This window comes from Pseudorca crassidens, chromosome 6 (assembly GCF_039906515.1).
Source record: "Pseudorca crassidens isolate mPseCra1 chromosome 6, mPseCra1.hap1, whole genome shotgun sequence".
Lineage (NCBI taxonomy): Eukaryota > Metazoa > Chordata > Mammalia > Artiodactyla > Delphinidae > Pseudorca > Pseudorca crassidens.
Window position 1 is genome coordinate 111,859,960 of NC_090301.1, and position 14,844 is coordinate 111,874,803.

Consider the following 14,844-nt stretch of genomic DNA (forward strand, 5'->3'; position numbering starts at 1 on the left):
GGAGAGAGCACCAAGGGTCAGTTTTTCTTTTCCAGCACACCGGAGAGCAGGCTGATGAGGTCCCTTCACCAGGAGGTTTTAGTAGCATCAATACAACGTCTTAAACTCACCACCTTTCCTAAACATCCTATAACAGCAAGAGTTCCTTATAAGAATCAGAGTTTCACTATAGTTATGTAGGCAACACGGGAAAATACATGTGGTAATAAATAAATAAATAAATCACAGTTTAAAAATTAATGAATTCATTCAAAAACATTCACTGAGTACCTGGCCACTGTGTGTCAGCACTGTACTAAGTTACAGTTACAGCTGGGGTTACAAAGACGCATAGGGCAAGGACTTTGTCCCCAAGAAATTTTCATACTGGAAGGAGAAAGTTGGATGTTGATGGGAAAACATATATGAGAGCTATTCGAGCATCTATGCAGCAGGGTAACAAGGTGAGGGACGGGGGTGATGAAGTAGAAAATGAGTGGTAGGTTAGAAAAGATTTGTAATGGAAGAGGCACCAAGTTGTTCCTTTTGAATTTGTGTTCCTCTTAAGTGACAGAAAAAGGTAGTGAAAGAATCAGATCTATCTGCTGTTGTAAATAAATTAGTACTGCTAAAACTTGTTCACAGTTACTTTCAAAAGATTGTCACAGGGCTTCTCTGGTGGCGCAGTGTTTGGCAGTCCGCCTTCCGACGTAGGGGACACGGGTTCGTGCCCCGTTCCGGGAAGATCCCACATGCCACTGAGCGGCTAGGCCCGTGAGCCATGGCCGCTGAGCCTGTATGTCCGGAGCCTGTACTCCGCAATGGTAGAGGCCTCAACAGTGAGAGGCCCACGTACAGAAAAAAAAAAAAAAAAAAAAAAAGATTGTCACAGTATAGTAAGTCTTTGTTTTGGGCTAAGTCTTTCTAATAGACACAGCTAATTTGCTTCAGGAAACATTTGCCATGGTGAGATATAACCTTTATTGCATCTCTTTCCAAAGGCTAGCCACCAAGGGAACATGCCACCCTCGAGTTAAGTCATTTTATTACCTATAATGACATATTACTGGGGTGTTTATAAGTTTCCTGCATTAAGTAAGTTTGGAAAAGGGCCCCAGCTTAGGCGGATTTATCATGAATTCAATGCAGCTTAGGCTTCAGGGGTCCTCACTTGCAGAGGTCCCTTCCAAGGTCTTGAGAGGGGTCCTAGCGATTTTTGTATTCATAATTTTGCATGTTTTTATTACACAGGATTTTCCAAAGTAGATGAGCTTCAGGCCCCACAATACCTTGATTCATCACCGGGTGGCAGCTAATTATAAGTCAGTAGGTTTCTTGAATGAAGCCTCTATGTTATTGACAAACATCAGGTGAAGTAGTTAGCAGTGTAGTAGTCTATTTTATATGGGAAATCAACCTCAAAAATGAGCCAAGAGCTTATTAATAAAGTACCACTTTTTGAATGTTGGTAGTAATCATATCTCTTTCACATAAAATCAGGAATGAAATATATTATGGAAAACCAGCAATGGTTGACAATCCTAAATGTTAAGTATACTTTTTTTCTGACTTTAAAGTGTTTCTCCTTCATTCACCTATGAAGGTCCAGACTGATGGCTTATTTTTAAAAATTCTTTTAGTCATTTCATTGATTCTAACAATACAAGCTCCATGATTTTAGAAACTGTAGGACTCCACAATGTAGAAAGGCTATATAACTTAACCAGACAGAGCACATTCACATGCTTCTTTCTCTGTGGTACATTAATATGGTACCAAGGGCTTCCCTGGTGGTGCAGTGGTTGAGAGTCCGCCTGCCGATGCGGGGGACGCAGGTTTGTGCCCCGGTCCGGGAGGATCCCTCATGCCGCGGAGAGGCCGGTCCCGTGGGCCATGGCCACTGGGCCTGCGCGTCCGGAGCCTGTGCTCTGCAGCGGGAGAGGCCACAACAGTGAGAGGACCGCGTACCGCAAAAAAAAAAAAAAAAAAAAAAAGTAATAATAGTATGGTACCAAGGACATAAGCACTAAGAGAGAATAAGGGGCAAATCAAAGCCTTATCCCTATTGAATTATTTACCCCATTGTTGAGAATATCAGTAAGGGAGGTGTGGCCACACTATGAAGGCAAATTGAGCTGCGGTCACAGAGTTGCCCTAACGCTCCCCCAGTCAGCTAGCGTTGGTTTCCTTTTGATAGCTATGTACACACAAAAGTTTACACACTTCAGTGTGCTGTCATCACTTTTTGCTATGTACTAGAATCCTGGCAGCTTCTCAGATTTAGAAAAGCATTAATGCTAAAAAGAAAAATAACTTGGGTCTGCCCTTTGGGGTGATTCAGGGTGGCTGTTTTATTTGTAATAGTTCAAAATTTTGAGATTGTCACACCTAGCAACTACTATGCTTTTCTTCTCCCAACTGCCTCTTATTCTTCTCAACTGTAGCATTTTCTCCCATTCTGTATGTTTTTTCAGTTGCTTGATAGTGTCCTTTGAAGGCCAAACTTTTTAATTTTTATAAAATACAACTCATCTGTTTTTCCTTTGGTTGTTGGTACTTCTGGAATCATATCTAAGAAATTATTGTCTAATGCAAGGTCATAAAGATTTACTCCTGTGTTTTCTTCTAAGAGTTTTATAGCCTTAGCTCTTACATTTGGATATTTGATCCATTGGGAGTTCATTTTCATATATGGTGTGAAGTGTAGGAGTCCAGCTTCATTATTTTGTGTGTGGATGTACAGTTGGTCCAGCGTCATTTGAAAAGACTGTTCTTTCCACATTGAATTGTTTTGGCACGCTTGTTGAAAATCAATAGACCATATATATGAGGGTTCATTTCCATACTGTCAGTTCTGTTCCATTGATATACATGTCTGTTCTTGATATACATGTCTGTTCTGTTCCATTGATATACATGTCTGTTCCAGTACCACACTGTGATTGCAGTAGCTTTGAACTGAGTATTGAAACCAGGATGTGTGAGTCCCCCACTTTGTTCTTTACCAACATTGTTTTGGTTATTCTGTTTCCTTGAATTGCCATATGAATTTTAGAATTAGCTTGGCAATTTCTGGAAAGAAATCAGCTGGGATTTTGATAGGAATTGCAATGGAACCATAAGTCGATTAGGGCATTAGTGACATTTAAATAAGATTAGCTTCCAGTCCATGAATCCAGCATGTCTTTATATTTATTTAGATCTTCTTCAATTTCTTTCAACAGTTTTGTACTTTTCAGTGTGAATTTTGCACTTACTTGGTTAAATTTTTCCCTAAGTATTTTATTTCTTTTGATGCTGTTACACATGGAATTGTTTTCTTATTTTCATTTTTGGATTACTCATTGCTGGTGTGTAGAAATAATATTGATCTTATATCCTACACCCTTGATGAATTCTTTTATTAATGCTAACAGTTATTTTCCTAGATTCCCAGGAATATGTCTTGTGGTCTTCCAGTTTCCCAGGAATATATTGGCACATTTCAAAGTCTCTGTGGACATCTCATTCCTCAGCTTTTCTTTTTAAGCTTTTCGATTGGGCTGTTTATTGCCCCAAACTGTTATCCATTGCCTCATGCAACCGCCATGTTAAAATATTTGCTTGAAAATGTTTTCCAGAAATGCAACCTGAGGAACGGCTTTTCTCACTAGACAGCTCTCAGTCAGGTCAAAGGCAAGCCTTTCAAGTGATGTCTTCCAGGGGACCACCAGACATGTAAAACAATGACAGTTCTTTGGGAATGAGGCTTTGAAGGCCCTCCCAGTCCATGCTGCTCCTTCTGGTACCAGGGATGTGGGCTGTTTTTCAAGGCTACCACTGGCATGGAGAGCAAAGGTCAAGGACAAGTTCAAGCAACACAGATCTCATTGTTCTTACAGAAATTAGTTTGTTTTCCTTGAATAAATTGCTCCCCAGTGTGCAGTAATCCTGTTGGTTAAATTTCCAGAGTTCAGAAGAAGTTGATTCTGACCATTTTTGCCAGTTTTGTTGTTGTTGTTACTGGTATTGTTGCTTCGATGGAGGGATGCATTTTCAGATGTCCTTCCTCCATCATTTTTACTGATTTTCCTGCAATATTTTTTAAAATCTCTAAAGTCACAATGACCATAGGCTAATTAAATATTTGTCATGGGAGATGATTAAGAAAAAAATAAATAAAAAGATAAATACTAAATAAAAAGAGAAATTATAATTCTCATAGAGTCTTTCCCAGATGGGTAGATGAAGATTGAAAAGGTATTTCTATATTTAGTGCTCTGAAAATTAAGTTAGATTAACAGATGTTTAACACACCCCCACTTTTTTTTTCATTCAGGTTAAACACAGGCTTTACAGTCAGAACTGAGTTCAAATTCCAGCTCTGCTTCTTACTAGCTTGATGACTTAGGACAAGTTATGTAACTTCTCTGGGCCTCAGTTTCCTCATTTGTACAATGGGGTAATATATCTATCACATAAGGTTACCGTGAGGATTGACTGTTAAATGCTGATCACAGATGCCTGGCAACCCAAAAGATGTTAGTTTTGATAATTATCTTTATAATATTCTTAAAAAATACGCTAATAATTCTTGAGTAGAGTTAACCTAAAGTTAGATATTCTTTTCTTTCTTCCTGTTTCTTTTGGTCTTTTTTCCCCTATTTGTTTTAAAGAACTAAGAAAAAAAAAAGAAAGAAAGAAAGAAGAAAATCTATTCCAGCATTTTGGAATAAAATTTTGTTCCCCAAAATTTATTTGTTTATTTTATTGATATATAAACAAAATGTTATTTATTTATTCAGCAACTCTTTATTAAATACCTAGTAAATATTAGGCACTGTGTCAGGCACAGGAATAATAATGTGTGGTCCCTGCTCTCAAGCTGCTGACAATCTAGGGGACGGACAAGTAAACAGGTGATTACATACACAGTAACAAAGGCTATGATAGAAGAATACACATGGTACTATGTGATGGGAGTATGGCTTTCACCAGTTCCTCTTGGATTTATCTCTCCTTCTTTGGCTCCAGAACCAAGGAATTAGCCCTATTTTTGTCTTTGTGTAGTTTAAATCATGAAATTTAAAAAAATTTGTAGAGATAAAAGAAAAACACCTTGAATTATGGAGGACACTAGAAATAGTACTTTCCTACAGAGCAAGGGCTTCCTACCAGCATAGTCACTTCTTGGGTTTTTAACCTGAAAAGTTCTTTGGCATATTTTTTCTTTGCTAGCTACTTTTTTTCTATTTTTTTGTCTGTTTTTCTTCTCCACTTTATCATTTAGAGACCTGGGTAGTTCCCAATGAAAGAGTGTTTTACAGATTCTTAGAGTGATTTATGGGTAAAGACAGAAAATGATTTTTTTTTTTTTTTTTTTGCGGTATACGGGCCTCTCACTGCTGTGGCCTCTCCCGTTGCGAAGCACAGGAGCCGGACACGCAGGCTCAGCGGCCATGGCTTACGGGCCCAGCCGCTCCGCGGCATGTGGGATCTTCCCGGACCGGGGCATAAACCTGCGTCTTCTGCATCGGCAGGCGGACTCTCAACTACTGCACCACCAGGGAAGCCCAATGATTTTTTTTTAACCTTCAAGTTCCATACCAAAAAAAATGAATATAAGCTTTCATGGAAGTAATTGAAAATGCAGATCATTTTAATTCCATTCCATTTTTCAGAATTCTCAATCGTAATCCTTTGACAACAGTTAAAGATTCTTATCTTTTTAAATTGCCAGCATTAAAATATTTGTAAGTATTGCAACAGTTTCATGGCTCATGAGATAATTTCTCCTCTTTTTGCTTTCGTCAAAGATTGAGTACTTTGGCTGAAAAGTCATAATTTAGATTTTAACTGGGTTACTGAAAATAAGACTTACTGGCAAACAAAGGGTTAAGAAAGAATATATATGGGTAAGACAGGCAGCAGAGAATGAGAACAGTGTTGAAGAACACATATAGTTATGAAGATGTAGATGCATGTAGGAATATTATTTATCCCAGAGAGCAAAAAGGAATAAGGGATACGTTATTTTTTAAAAAAGAGTGATCAAAGAGGTAGATGCAATTGAAAATGAAAAGTTAGGATAACAAAAAATGATTGTGCTGTTCAGCACCATGGTCATTAATTTGATGATGCAAGTTTAAATTTCTTCAATAAGAGCTTTTTGGAATTATCATCTATGGCAAGTAAGAAGCCAGAATTGAAGTAATCACATGTTAAGTATCTTTTTATGTTTAGAATTTTTGTCTTTGGGTTTTATATCATGCATGTTTGGGCTTCTCCTTCAGAGACATGGGAACAACACAAGTGTCACAACTATTGAAAGCATCCTCATGATGACCCTTGAATTGGAAAAACTGTAAATTGATTTTTCTTACATTTATTTTCACTCAATTGTTTTTTTTTAGTTTTCTTTTATTATTTTCTTAAGTCAGGTTTATTTATGTATAATTTTCATTTCACAGAATTCACTATTTATAAATATGCATTGTGATGTGTTTTTACAAATGTATAATTCTGTAGGCACCACCACATTTGAGGTCAAGAAAACTTCTGAACTCCCAAAAGACCCCTCATGTCCCTTTGTAGTCTATCCATCCATCTCCCACTACCAGCCCCTGGCAACCAACAATCTGATTTTTGTCCGTATAATGTTGCCTTTTCCAGAATATCTTATAACTGAAATCATGTGGTATGTAGCCTTTTGTTTTTGGCTTCTTTCACTTACCAGTCTCTTTGGAGATTCATCTGTTTTGTTCCACCTGTCAGTAGTTCATTCCTTTTTATTGCTGAGCAGTATTCTAGTTGTGTGGATACACAATTTGTTTTACACATTCATCATTTGATAAACATTCGAGTTTTTTCTATTTCTTTGGCTATTATGAACAAAGCCTCTGAAAACACTCACATGTGTGTGTGAACATATGTTTTGTGCCAGCATAAGTTTTCATTTCTTTGGGGTAAAATATCTAAGGGTGGGATTGCTTCATCATATGCTAAGTGCATATTTAACTTTTTTTTTTTTTTTTTTTTTGGTGGGGGGTACGCGGGCTTCTCACCACTGTGGGCTCTCCCGTTGCAGAGCACAGGCTCCAGATGCTCAGGTTCAGCAGCCATGGCTCACGGGCCCAGCCGCTCTGCGGCATGTGGGATCTTCCCGGACCAGGGCACGAACCCGTGGCCCCTGCATCGGCAGGCGGACTCTCAACCCCTGTGCCACCAGGGAAGCCCCCATATTTAACTTTTTAAGAAACTGCTAAACTGTTTTCTAAAGTGCCTGTGCCAATTTGGTTTCCCACTAGCAGTCTATGAGAGTTGCAGTTTGTTTCTCCATGTCGTCACCTGATCATTATATTTGTTTTTTTAAAAAAATTCAGCCTTTCTAGTAGGTGTGTAGTTCCATCTCGGGCTAGGGCCGTTAGCCATGGCTGTTGAGCCTGCGTGTCCGGAGCCTGTGCTCCGCAATGGGGACAGGCCACAACAGTGAGAGGCCTGCGTACCGCAAAAAAAAAAAGAATAAAGCTACTAAAGAAATTGGATGTGCAGTTTAAAACCTTCCAACAAAGAAAGCTTCAAGTCCAGGTGGCTTTACTGATAAATTCTACCGAACATTTAAGGAATGAAATAATGTCAATTCTACACAAACCCTACCAGAAAGTTGAAGAGAAGGGAATATTTCCCAACTTATTTATAAAGCCAACTTTCACCGTATCAAGATTAGACAATGACATTACAAGAAAACTATAGACCAATATCTCTCATGAACACAGAGGCAAAAATTCTTAACAAAACTTTAGCATATCAAATCCAGTATTATATAGAAAGATGATACATCATGACCAATTGGGTTTATCTCAAGCATGAAAGGTTGGTTTAATATTTGAAAATCAATTTACCCAACTTAGTACAATAAAAAAGAAAAATCAGGACATCTGTGGTGGGGCAGTGGTTAAGAATCCACCTCCCACTGCAGGGGACATGGGTTTCAGCCCTGGTCCGAGAAGATCCCACATGCCACGGAGCAACTAAGCCCATGCACCACTACTAATGAACCTGCGCTCTAGAGCCTGTGAGCCACAACTACTGAGCCCATGTGCCACAACTAGTGAAGCCCATTCACCTGGAGTCCGTGCCCTGCAACAAGAGAAGCCACCGCAATGAGAAGCCTGCATACTGCAATGAAGAGTAGTCCCTGCTCGACACAACTAGAGAAAGCCTGCATGCAACAATGAAGACCCAAAGCAGCCAAAAATAAATAAATTAAAAAAAGAAAAGAAGGGAAAAATGACATAATCATTGCAATAGATGCAGGAAGAGAATGAAAGAATCTAACATCCATTCCTGATTAAAGAAAAAAACAGCCCTCAGTAGATTAGGAATGGAAGGAGACTTCCTCAACTTGATAAATGACTTCTACAAAAAACCTAACATCATATTTAATGCTGAAGGACAAAGTACTTTCTCTCCAGGATCAGGACAAAAGCAAGGATGTCTGCTCTCATTACTTCTATTTGACATTGCAGTGAAGGTTCTAGCCAGTGCAATAGGGCAACAAAAAGAAAAGAGATATTCAGAATGGAAAGGAAGAAGTAAAACTATCTTTGCAGATAACATGATTATGTAGAAAACCTGATAGAATATACAAAATTGCTACTGGAACTCATAAATGAGTTTATCAAGTTTGCAGGGTACAAGATCAACATACGAAAAGATTAATTTATCTCAACAAACAATCAGAGAGCAAAGTTTTAAAATACTACTTATAACAGAATCAAACATATAAAATACTTAGAATAAATCTGACAAAAGATGTAAGACTTGCACACTGAAAACTGTAAAATATTGCTGGGGGAAATTAAGGAAGACCTAAATAAATGGAGAGATATAATGTATTCATGGATCTGAAGATTCAAAATTGATAAGATATCAATTCTCCCCAAATTGATTTATAGATCAAAATCCCAGTAGGCTTTTCTATAGAAATAGACAAGCTAATTCTAAATTTTATATGGAAATAAAATTTAGAATAACTAAAACAACGTTGAAAAAGAACAAAGTTGAAGAACTAACAGTAACTGATTTCAAGGCTTATGAAGCTACACTTTGAAGACATTGTGATAGTAGTGTAAAGATAGACAAAAACATCAAAGGAACAGAATAGAAAGTTCAGAAGTAGAGAGATGTGGACAACTGACTTTCAGGTCCAAAGGCATTTGAGAGGAGAAACGATAGTGTTTTCAACAAATGATGCTGGAAGAATTGAATATCCAGGTACCAAAAAAAAAAAAAACTTCCATCCAAACCATATACAGAAATGAACTCAAATTGGTTTGAAGATCTAAATGTAAAACATAAAACTATAAAACCTCTAGAGCAAAACAGGTGAAAAATTTTATGACCTTGAGTTAGGCAAGATTTCTTACATACAACACCAAAAGCATAATCCATAAAAGAAGAAAATAGATAAATTAGCTACCATCAAAATTAAGAATTTCTGCCCTGCAAAAGACACTACTGAGAGAATGAAAAGATGAGTCCCAGAATGGGAGAAAATACTTAGCAACTTACATATTGGATAAAGGACTAATTTCAAGAATATATAAAGAACTCTCAAAACTCCAGAAAAATATAGATAAAAGATTCAAAGATATACATATGGAAAATAAGCATAGGAAAAGATGTTTGACAAGATTAATCATTAGGGATGCTAGAGCAAGAAAAAATTACACACGTATTAAACTATCTAAAATTAAAAATACTGAGCATAGCAAGTGTTGGCCGCAATGTGAAGAAGATGCAACTCTCATATACTGCTGGTAGAGATGTAAAATGATCAAACCACTATGGAAAATAGGTATTTTTTAAAAACTTAAACATACACTTACCAATGATCCAGCCATTCTACTTGCAGATATTTACCCAAGAGAAATGGAAGTATACATCCATATAAAGACTTGTACACAAATATTCATAGCAACTTTATCTGTAATAGACAAAGACTGAAACACTCACATGTCCATCAATGGTGAATAGATAAATTGGGGTACATCCATATAATGGAATACTATTCAGCAATAAACAGAAATGAATTACTGATATATACAACAATATGGATGAAGATTAAAATAATCATGCTGAGCTTAGAAGCCAGTTAGAAAAAAGTATACACTGCATGATTCCATTTACATAAAATTCTAGAAAATGCAAACAAAGCAGATCAATGGTTGCATGGCGATTGGAAAGGGCAAGGAACGATCGGAAGCAATAATTACGAAGAAACGTTAAGAAGCTTTCTGAGGTGATGGACATTTTGATTTTGGTGATGTCTTCATGGTGTGTATGTATGTGTGTGTGTGAACACAGATTACTGTATGTCAATTATACCTCAAAAAGCTGTTCAAAGAAATGATATTATATGAGAGAGACAATTGGGGAAATTTGAATAGCAACTCTTTATTAGGTAATATTATTGTGCAGGAATTTAATTTCTTCAATACTGTGTGTTAACAGTATTGTAGTTACATAGGGAAATAATTTTTTTTTTTTTTTTTTTTTTGCGGTACGTGGGCCTCACACTGTTGTGGCCTCTCCCGTTGCGGAGCACAAGGGCCATGGCTCATGGACCTAGCCACTCCGCGACACGTGGGATCTTCACAGACCGGGGCATGAACCTGTGTCCCTTGCATCGGCAGGCGGACTCTCAAACACTGCGCCACCAGGGAAGCCCTAATATCTATATTCTTGAAAAGCTTTAGTAGTGCTTGCATTTCAAGGAATTTGTCCATTTCATCTTGAATTTATTGGCGTATTCTATATATTCTCTTATTATGCTTTTAATATCTATAGTATTTTTTTGTTTTCCATTTTATTTATTTCTACTTTGATCTTTATTGTGTTCTTTCTTCTCTTACTCTGTGATTAATTTGCTCTCGTTTTCCCAGATTAAGGTGGAACTTGAGGAAGCTGAGTACAGCGTTAGCAATATCCCACATGTTGACATGTTGTGTTTTCACTTTCAGTGAATTCAAAATAGTTTCTGATTTCCCTTTTGATTTCTTCTTTGACCACAAAGTTACTCAGAAGTGTGTTGTTTAGTTTCCAAATATTTGGAGCTTTTACAGATTTGTTAATTTCTAATTTATTACTATTGTGTTCAGAGACATATATTGAATGACTAAAATCCTTTAAAAATTTTTTAAAGTATTTTTCTAATTTATTTTTTTGCAGCATTGGGTCTTTGTTGCTTCGCCTGGGCTTTCTCCAGTTGTGGCGAGCAGGGCCTAGTCTTCATTGCGGTGCACCGGCTTCTCACTGGACGTCTTCTCTTGTTGCAGAGCCCAGGCTCTAGGTGCATGGACTTCAGTAGTTGTGGCACACAGGCTCTAGAGTGCATGCTCAGTAGTTGTGACGTACAGGCTTAGTTGCTCTGCGGCATGTGGGATCTTCCCGGAACAGGGATCAAACCCGTGTCCCCCGCATTGGCAGGCAGATTTTTGAACACTGGACAACCAGGGAAGTCCCTATTCCCGTATTCTTAATCTTTTGTGTAGATCCATATTCCAATCTGGTGTCATTTTCCTTCTGCCTGAAAATACTTCTTTGAACATTTCTTAAAGTGAAAGTCTACTAGTAATGAATTCTTTCAGCTTTTGTATGTCTGAGACAGTCTTTATTTTGCTTTTGTTTTGACAGATTTGGGTATAGAATTCTAGCTTGATAGAATTCAATTCACTACTTTAAAGATGTTATTTCGCTGTGTTCTCATTTACATTGTTTCTAACAAAAATTCTGCTGTCATTGTTATCTTTGTTCCTCTGTATGTAGTGTATAGTTTATTCCTCTGGCTGCTTTTAAATTTTTCTATTTATTGCTGGTTTTGAGCAATTTGATTATTTTTCGTGCCTTGGTGTAGTTTGGTCCATGTTTCTTATGCTTAAAGTTCATTGATCTTCTTGACTTTGTGGCTTTATAGTGTTTACCATTTTGGAAACATTTTGGCTATTATTTCTTCAAATTTTTGTATTTCTCCTCTCCTTCATGGACTCTAAGTACACATGTATTAGGCCACTTGAAGTTGTTGCACAGCTCACTGATGCTCTACTAAGTTTTGTTGTTGTTTTGTTTTGTTACTCTTTTTGTTTCATTTTGGATAGATTCTATTACTATGCCTTAATGTTCAGTGACCCTTTCTTCTGCAGTGTCTAATCAGCCATTAACCTCGTTCAGTCTCTTTTTCATTTAGACATTGCTTTTAATCTCTAGAAGCTCAATTTTGGTCTCTTTTACCTTTTCCATGCCTGTACTTAACATTTTCAGTTTTTAGTCTAGGTTTTTTAACATATGAAATACAGTTATAATAACTTTACTTCAGGTATAATAACTTTTAAAATGTTCTTTTCTGCCAATTCTAACATCTGTATAGATTATGGGTTAGTTTTGATTGATTGCCTTTTCCCCTCACTATGGGGCATATTTTCCTACTTCTTTGCATGCTTGGCAATACTTCATATGATCCCTGATATTGTGAGTTTTAGTTTCTTGTGTGCTATATATATTTATATTCCTGTAAAATGCTTGGGATTTGTTTTGGGTGAAATTAAGTTACTCAAAACAATTTTATTCTTTTAGGTCTAGCTTTTAAGATTCGTTGGGTAGGAGTCCAAGTAGCCTTTAGTCTGGAGCTCATTATTTGCAACTACTGAGACAAGTCCTTTCTGAGTATCATGAGGTTTTCCAGTCTGACTTGTAGGAACAGGTACTATTCCTACAACACTGTGTGGTATCCAGTTATTCTTATTATTAATCCTTCCATGTGGTCCTTTTCCTGGCATCAAGTAATTCCTCACACAAATGTACTGACAAATACTTCGTTGAATTCTCAAGAGATCCCTCTGCATATCTCCAGAGTTCTTTGTCTGTGCACTTCTTTTGTCTCTGATGCTCTGCTTTTTGAACTCTAGTTACCTTGGTTTTCCCAGACTGTCAGCTCCATTGCCTCAGTCATGGAGTCCACCAGTCTCTGCCTGGACTTCTCTTCCCTGTACCATGACCTGGAAACTCTCTCAGAGAAGTAAATTAGGGCAATTATAGGCATCACTTCATTTATTTCCCATCTCATGGAGATTACTGAACTTTATTGCCCGAGGTCCAGTTTCTTGAAAACTGTTTTTTCATATGTTCTGTCTTAGTTTTTCATTGCTTCAGGTGCAAGGTTAAATTGGTCCTTGTTACTTCATCTTGGCCAGAATCCAATAACATTCTTTAAGTGTGTTTTGCTTTGATACAGTGTCCAAATAAGATTAGGCATTGCATGTCTTGTCTTTGTTTCCTTTAATCTACAGTATTTTCCCTGCTATTTTTTTTTCTTGGTCTTGTATGACATTGGGAGTTTTGAAGAGTCTAAGCCAGTTGTCTTGTAAATTGCCCCAGAATCTGGTTTTGTCTGTTTCCTCATTAGATTCAAAGTAAATTTTTGGGGGAAGAATACTATATAGGTGATGTATTCTTCATACTTCAGCACTTCAGGTGGCCCAATGCTAAGTCTGATCACTTGATTAAGGTGGTATCTTCCATATATCTCCATTGTAAAGTTATTTTCCCCTTGGTAATTGGAAAATAATACGTGGGGTGATAGTATGGGATCAGTGAAGATCCTACTTTCAAACAACTCTTCACCCAACTGTGCATCAATGATAATCCTTGTCTGAATCGATTATTACATTGATAGATGCAAAATGACACTTTCCTAATTCTATCATTCCTTGTGCATTTATTAGCTGACATTATTCTATAAAGAAGAGTTCCCCAATTTTCATTTGAGTATCATTATGAACTCATGTGCTTTTTTAAAAAATTAACTATGTTATACCTTATTATAATGATAATGTTATTCTTTGGAATGTTCCTTTTGTCCATATTTGGCCAAAGTGACCTCTGTTATTGTTTAACCACAAGATGCTTTTTTATTACTAGAATAATTTCTAATATATTACTACTCACAAATAGGAACTGAGAAAGGGGTTCCAGAAGGTGCGGCCTTATTCAGACTCTTCTTAGAAGTCTGCCTTCTTCCTGTGTACTCTCAACCCAAAGTGAGGCTTTCGGGTTGGAAGGAGATACTTCGGATTTATACTACAGATCAGTGTCACCCAATTCTAATCCCTATTCCCTTTTTTCTAGGCATACCATATCTACTGCCATTCTAATCCTTCTGTTGGGCACCTCTCTCCTCCTCTATATTTATTTACAACAGTCAAGAGCAGCAATTGTCCAACCAGTCCCTATTCAGTTCTCCAGTCCATATGCCCCAAGAACTCCTTTTTGCACTGGTCTGTGGTGGCCTTGGCCTACCTCTTCTACCTACTCAAGTATCTCTTTTACCACGAATTTAATTACCTGTGTTTCCATTTATAGGATCTTACCTAGCCGTATGGCGTGCTGCCTCTGCCAATTTAAAAATATTATTGAGGTTGTCTGTAAGACAGTCAAGCTGTGTTGTGACAGTGAATGCCTGACAGACGTCACACGTTGTGGTGAGTCTCAGTTGCGGGAAAATCAATTTTTAATTTTTAATTTTTTTTTAATTTTTAATTTAATATTTTAATTTTTAATCAATGATGATAAATTTTAAAATTCATGATGTAATTGCATTATTTTAATTCATACATTCAGAGTTCCAGCTCCCTAAGTTTCTAAGAACTACCCCTTGCTAAACATCAGATTCTTGGTTACATTATTAAGCTAATAGCAGCTCAGTTACATTGTTAGCTTAATAATGTAACTGATCCGCATACATAAAGGAACATGAGAAAGGAATGGATGGGGGAAGGGAATTAACATTACTGGCCTCATATCCTATGCTGTGCCCTCTGCAAATGAGAA

At 37.2% G+C, this 14,844-nt stretch overlaps 1 long non-coding RNA gene and 1 pseudogene across 1 annotated transcript in view; both read left to right on the plus strand.

The window, feature by feature from the left end:
• The window catches only part of LOC137226701 (uncharacterized), a 47,129-nt gene extending 40,497 nt beyond the window's left edge, over positions 1-6,632 (plus strand). The window contains exons 2-3 of the long non-coding RNA XR_010944481.1: positions 5,640-5,711; positions 6,252-6,632. This is a non-coding gene — a long non-coding RNA (uncharacterized lncRNA). The remainder of the gene's footprint in view (positions 1-5,639; positions 5,712-6,251) is intronic.
• Positions 1-14,844, plus strand: part of LOC137226699 (RAD52 motif-containing protein 1-like) — a 70,115-nt pseudogene that overhangs the window by 30,916 nt on the left and 24,355 nt on the right.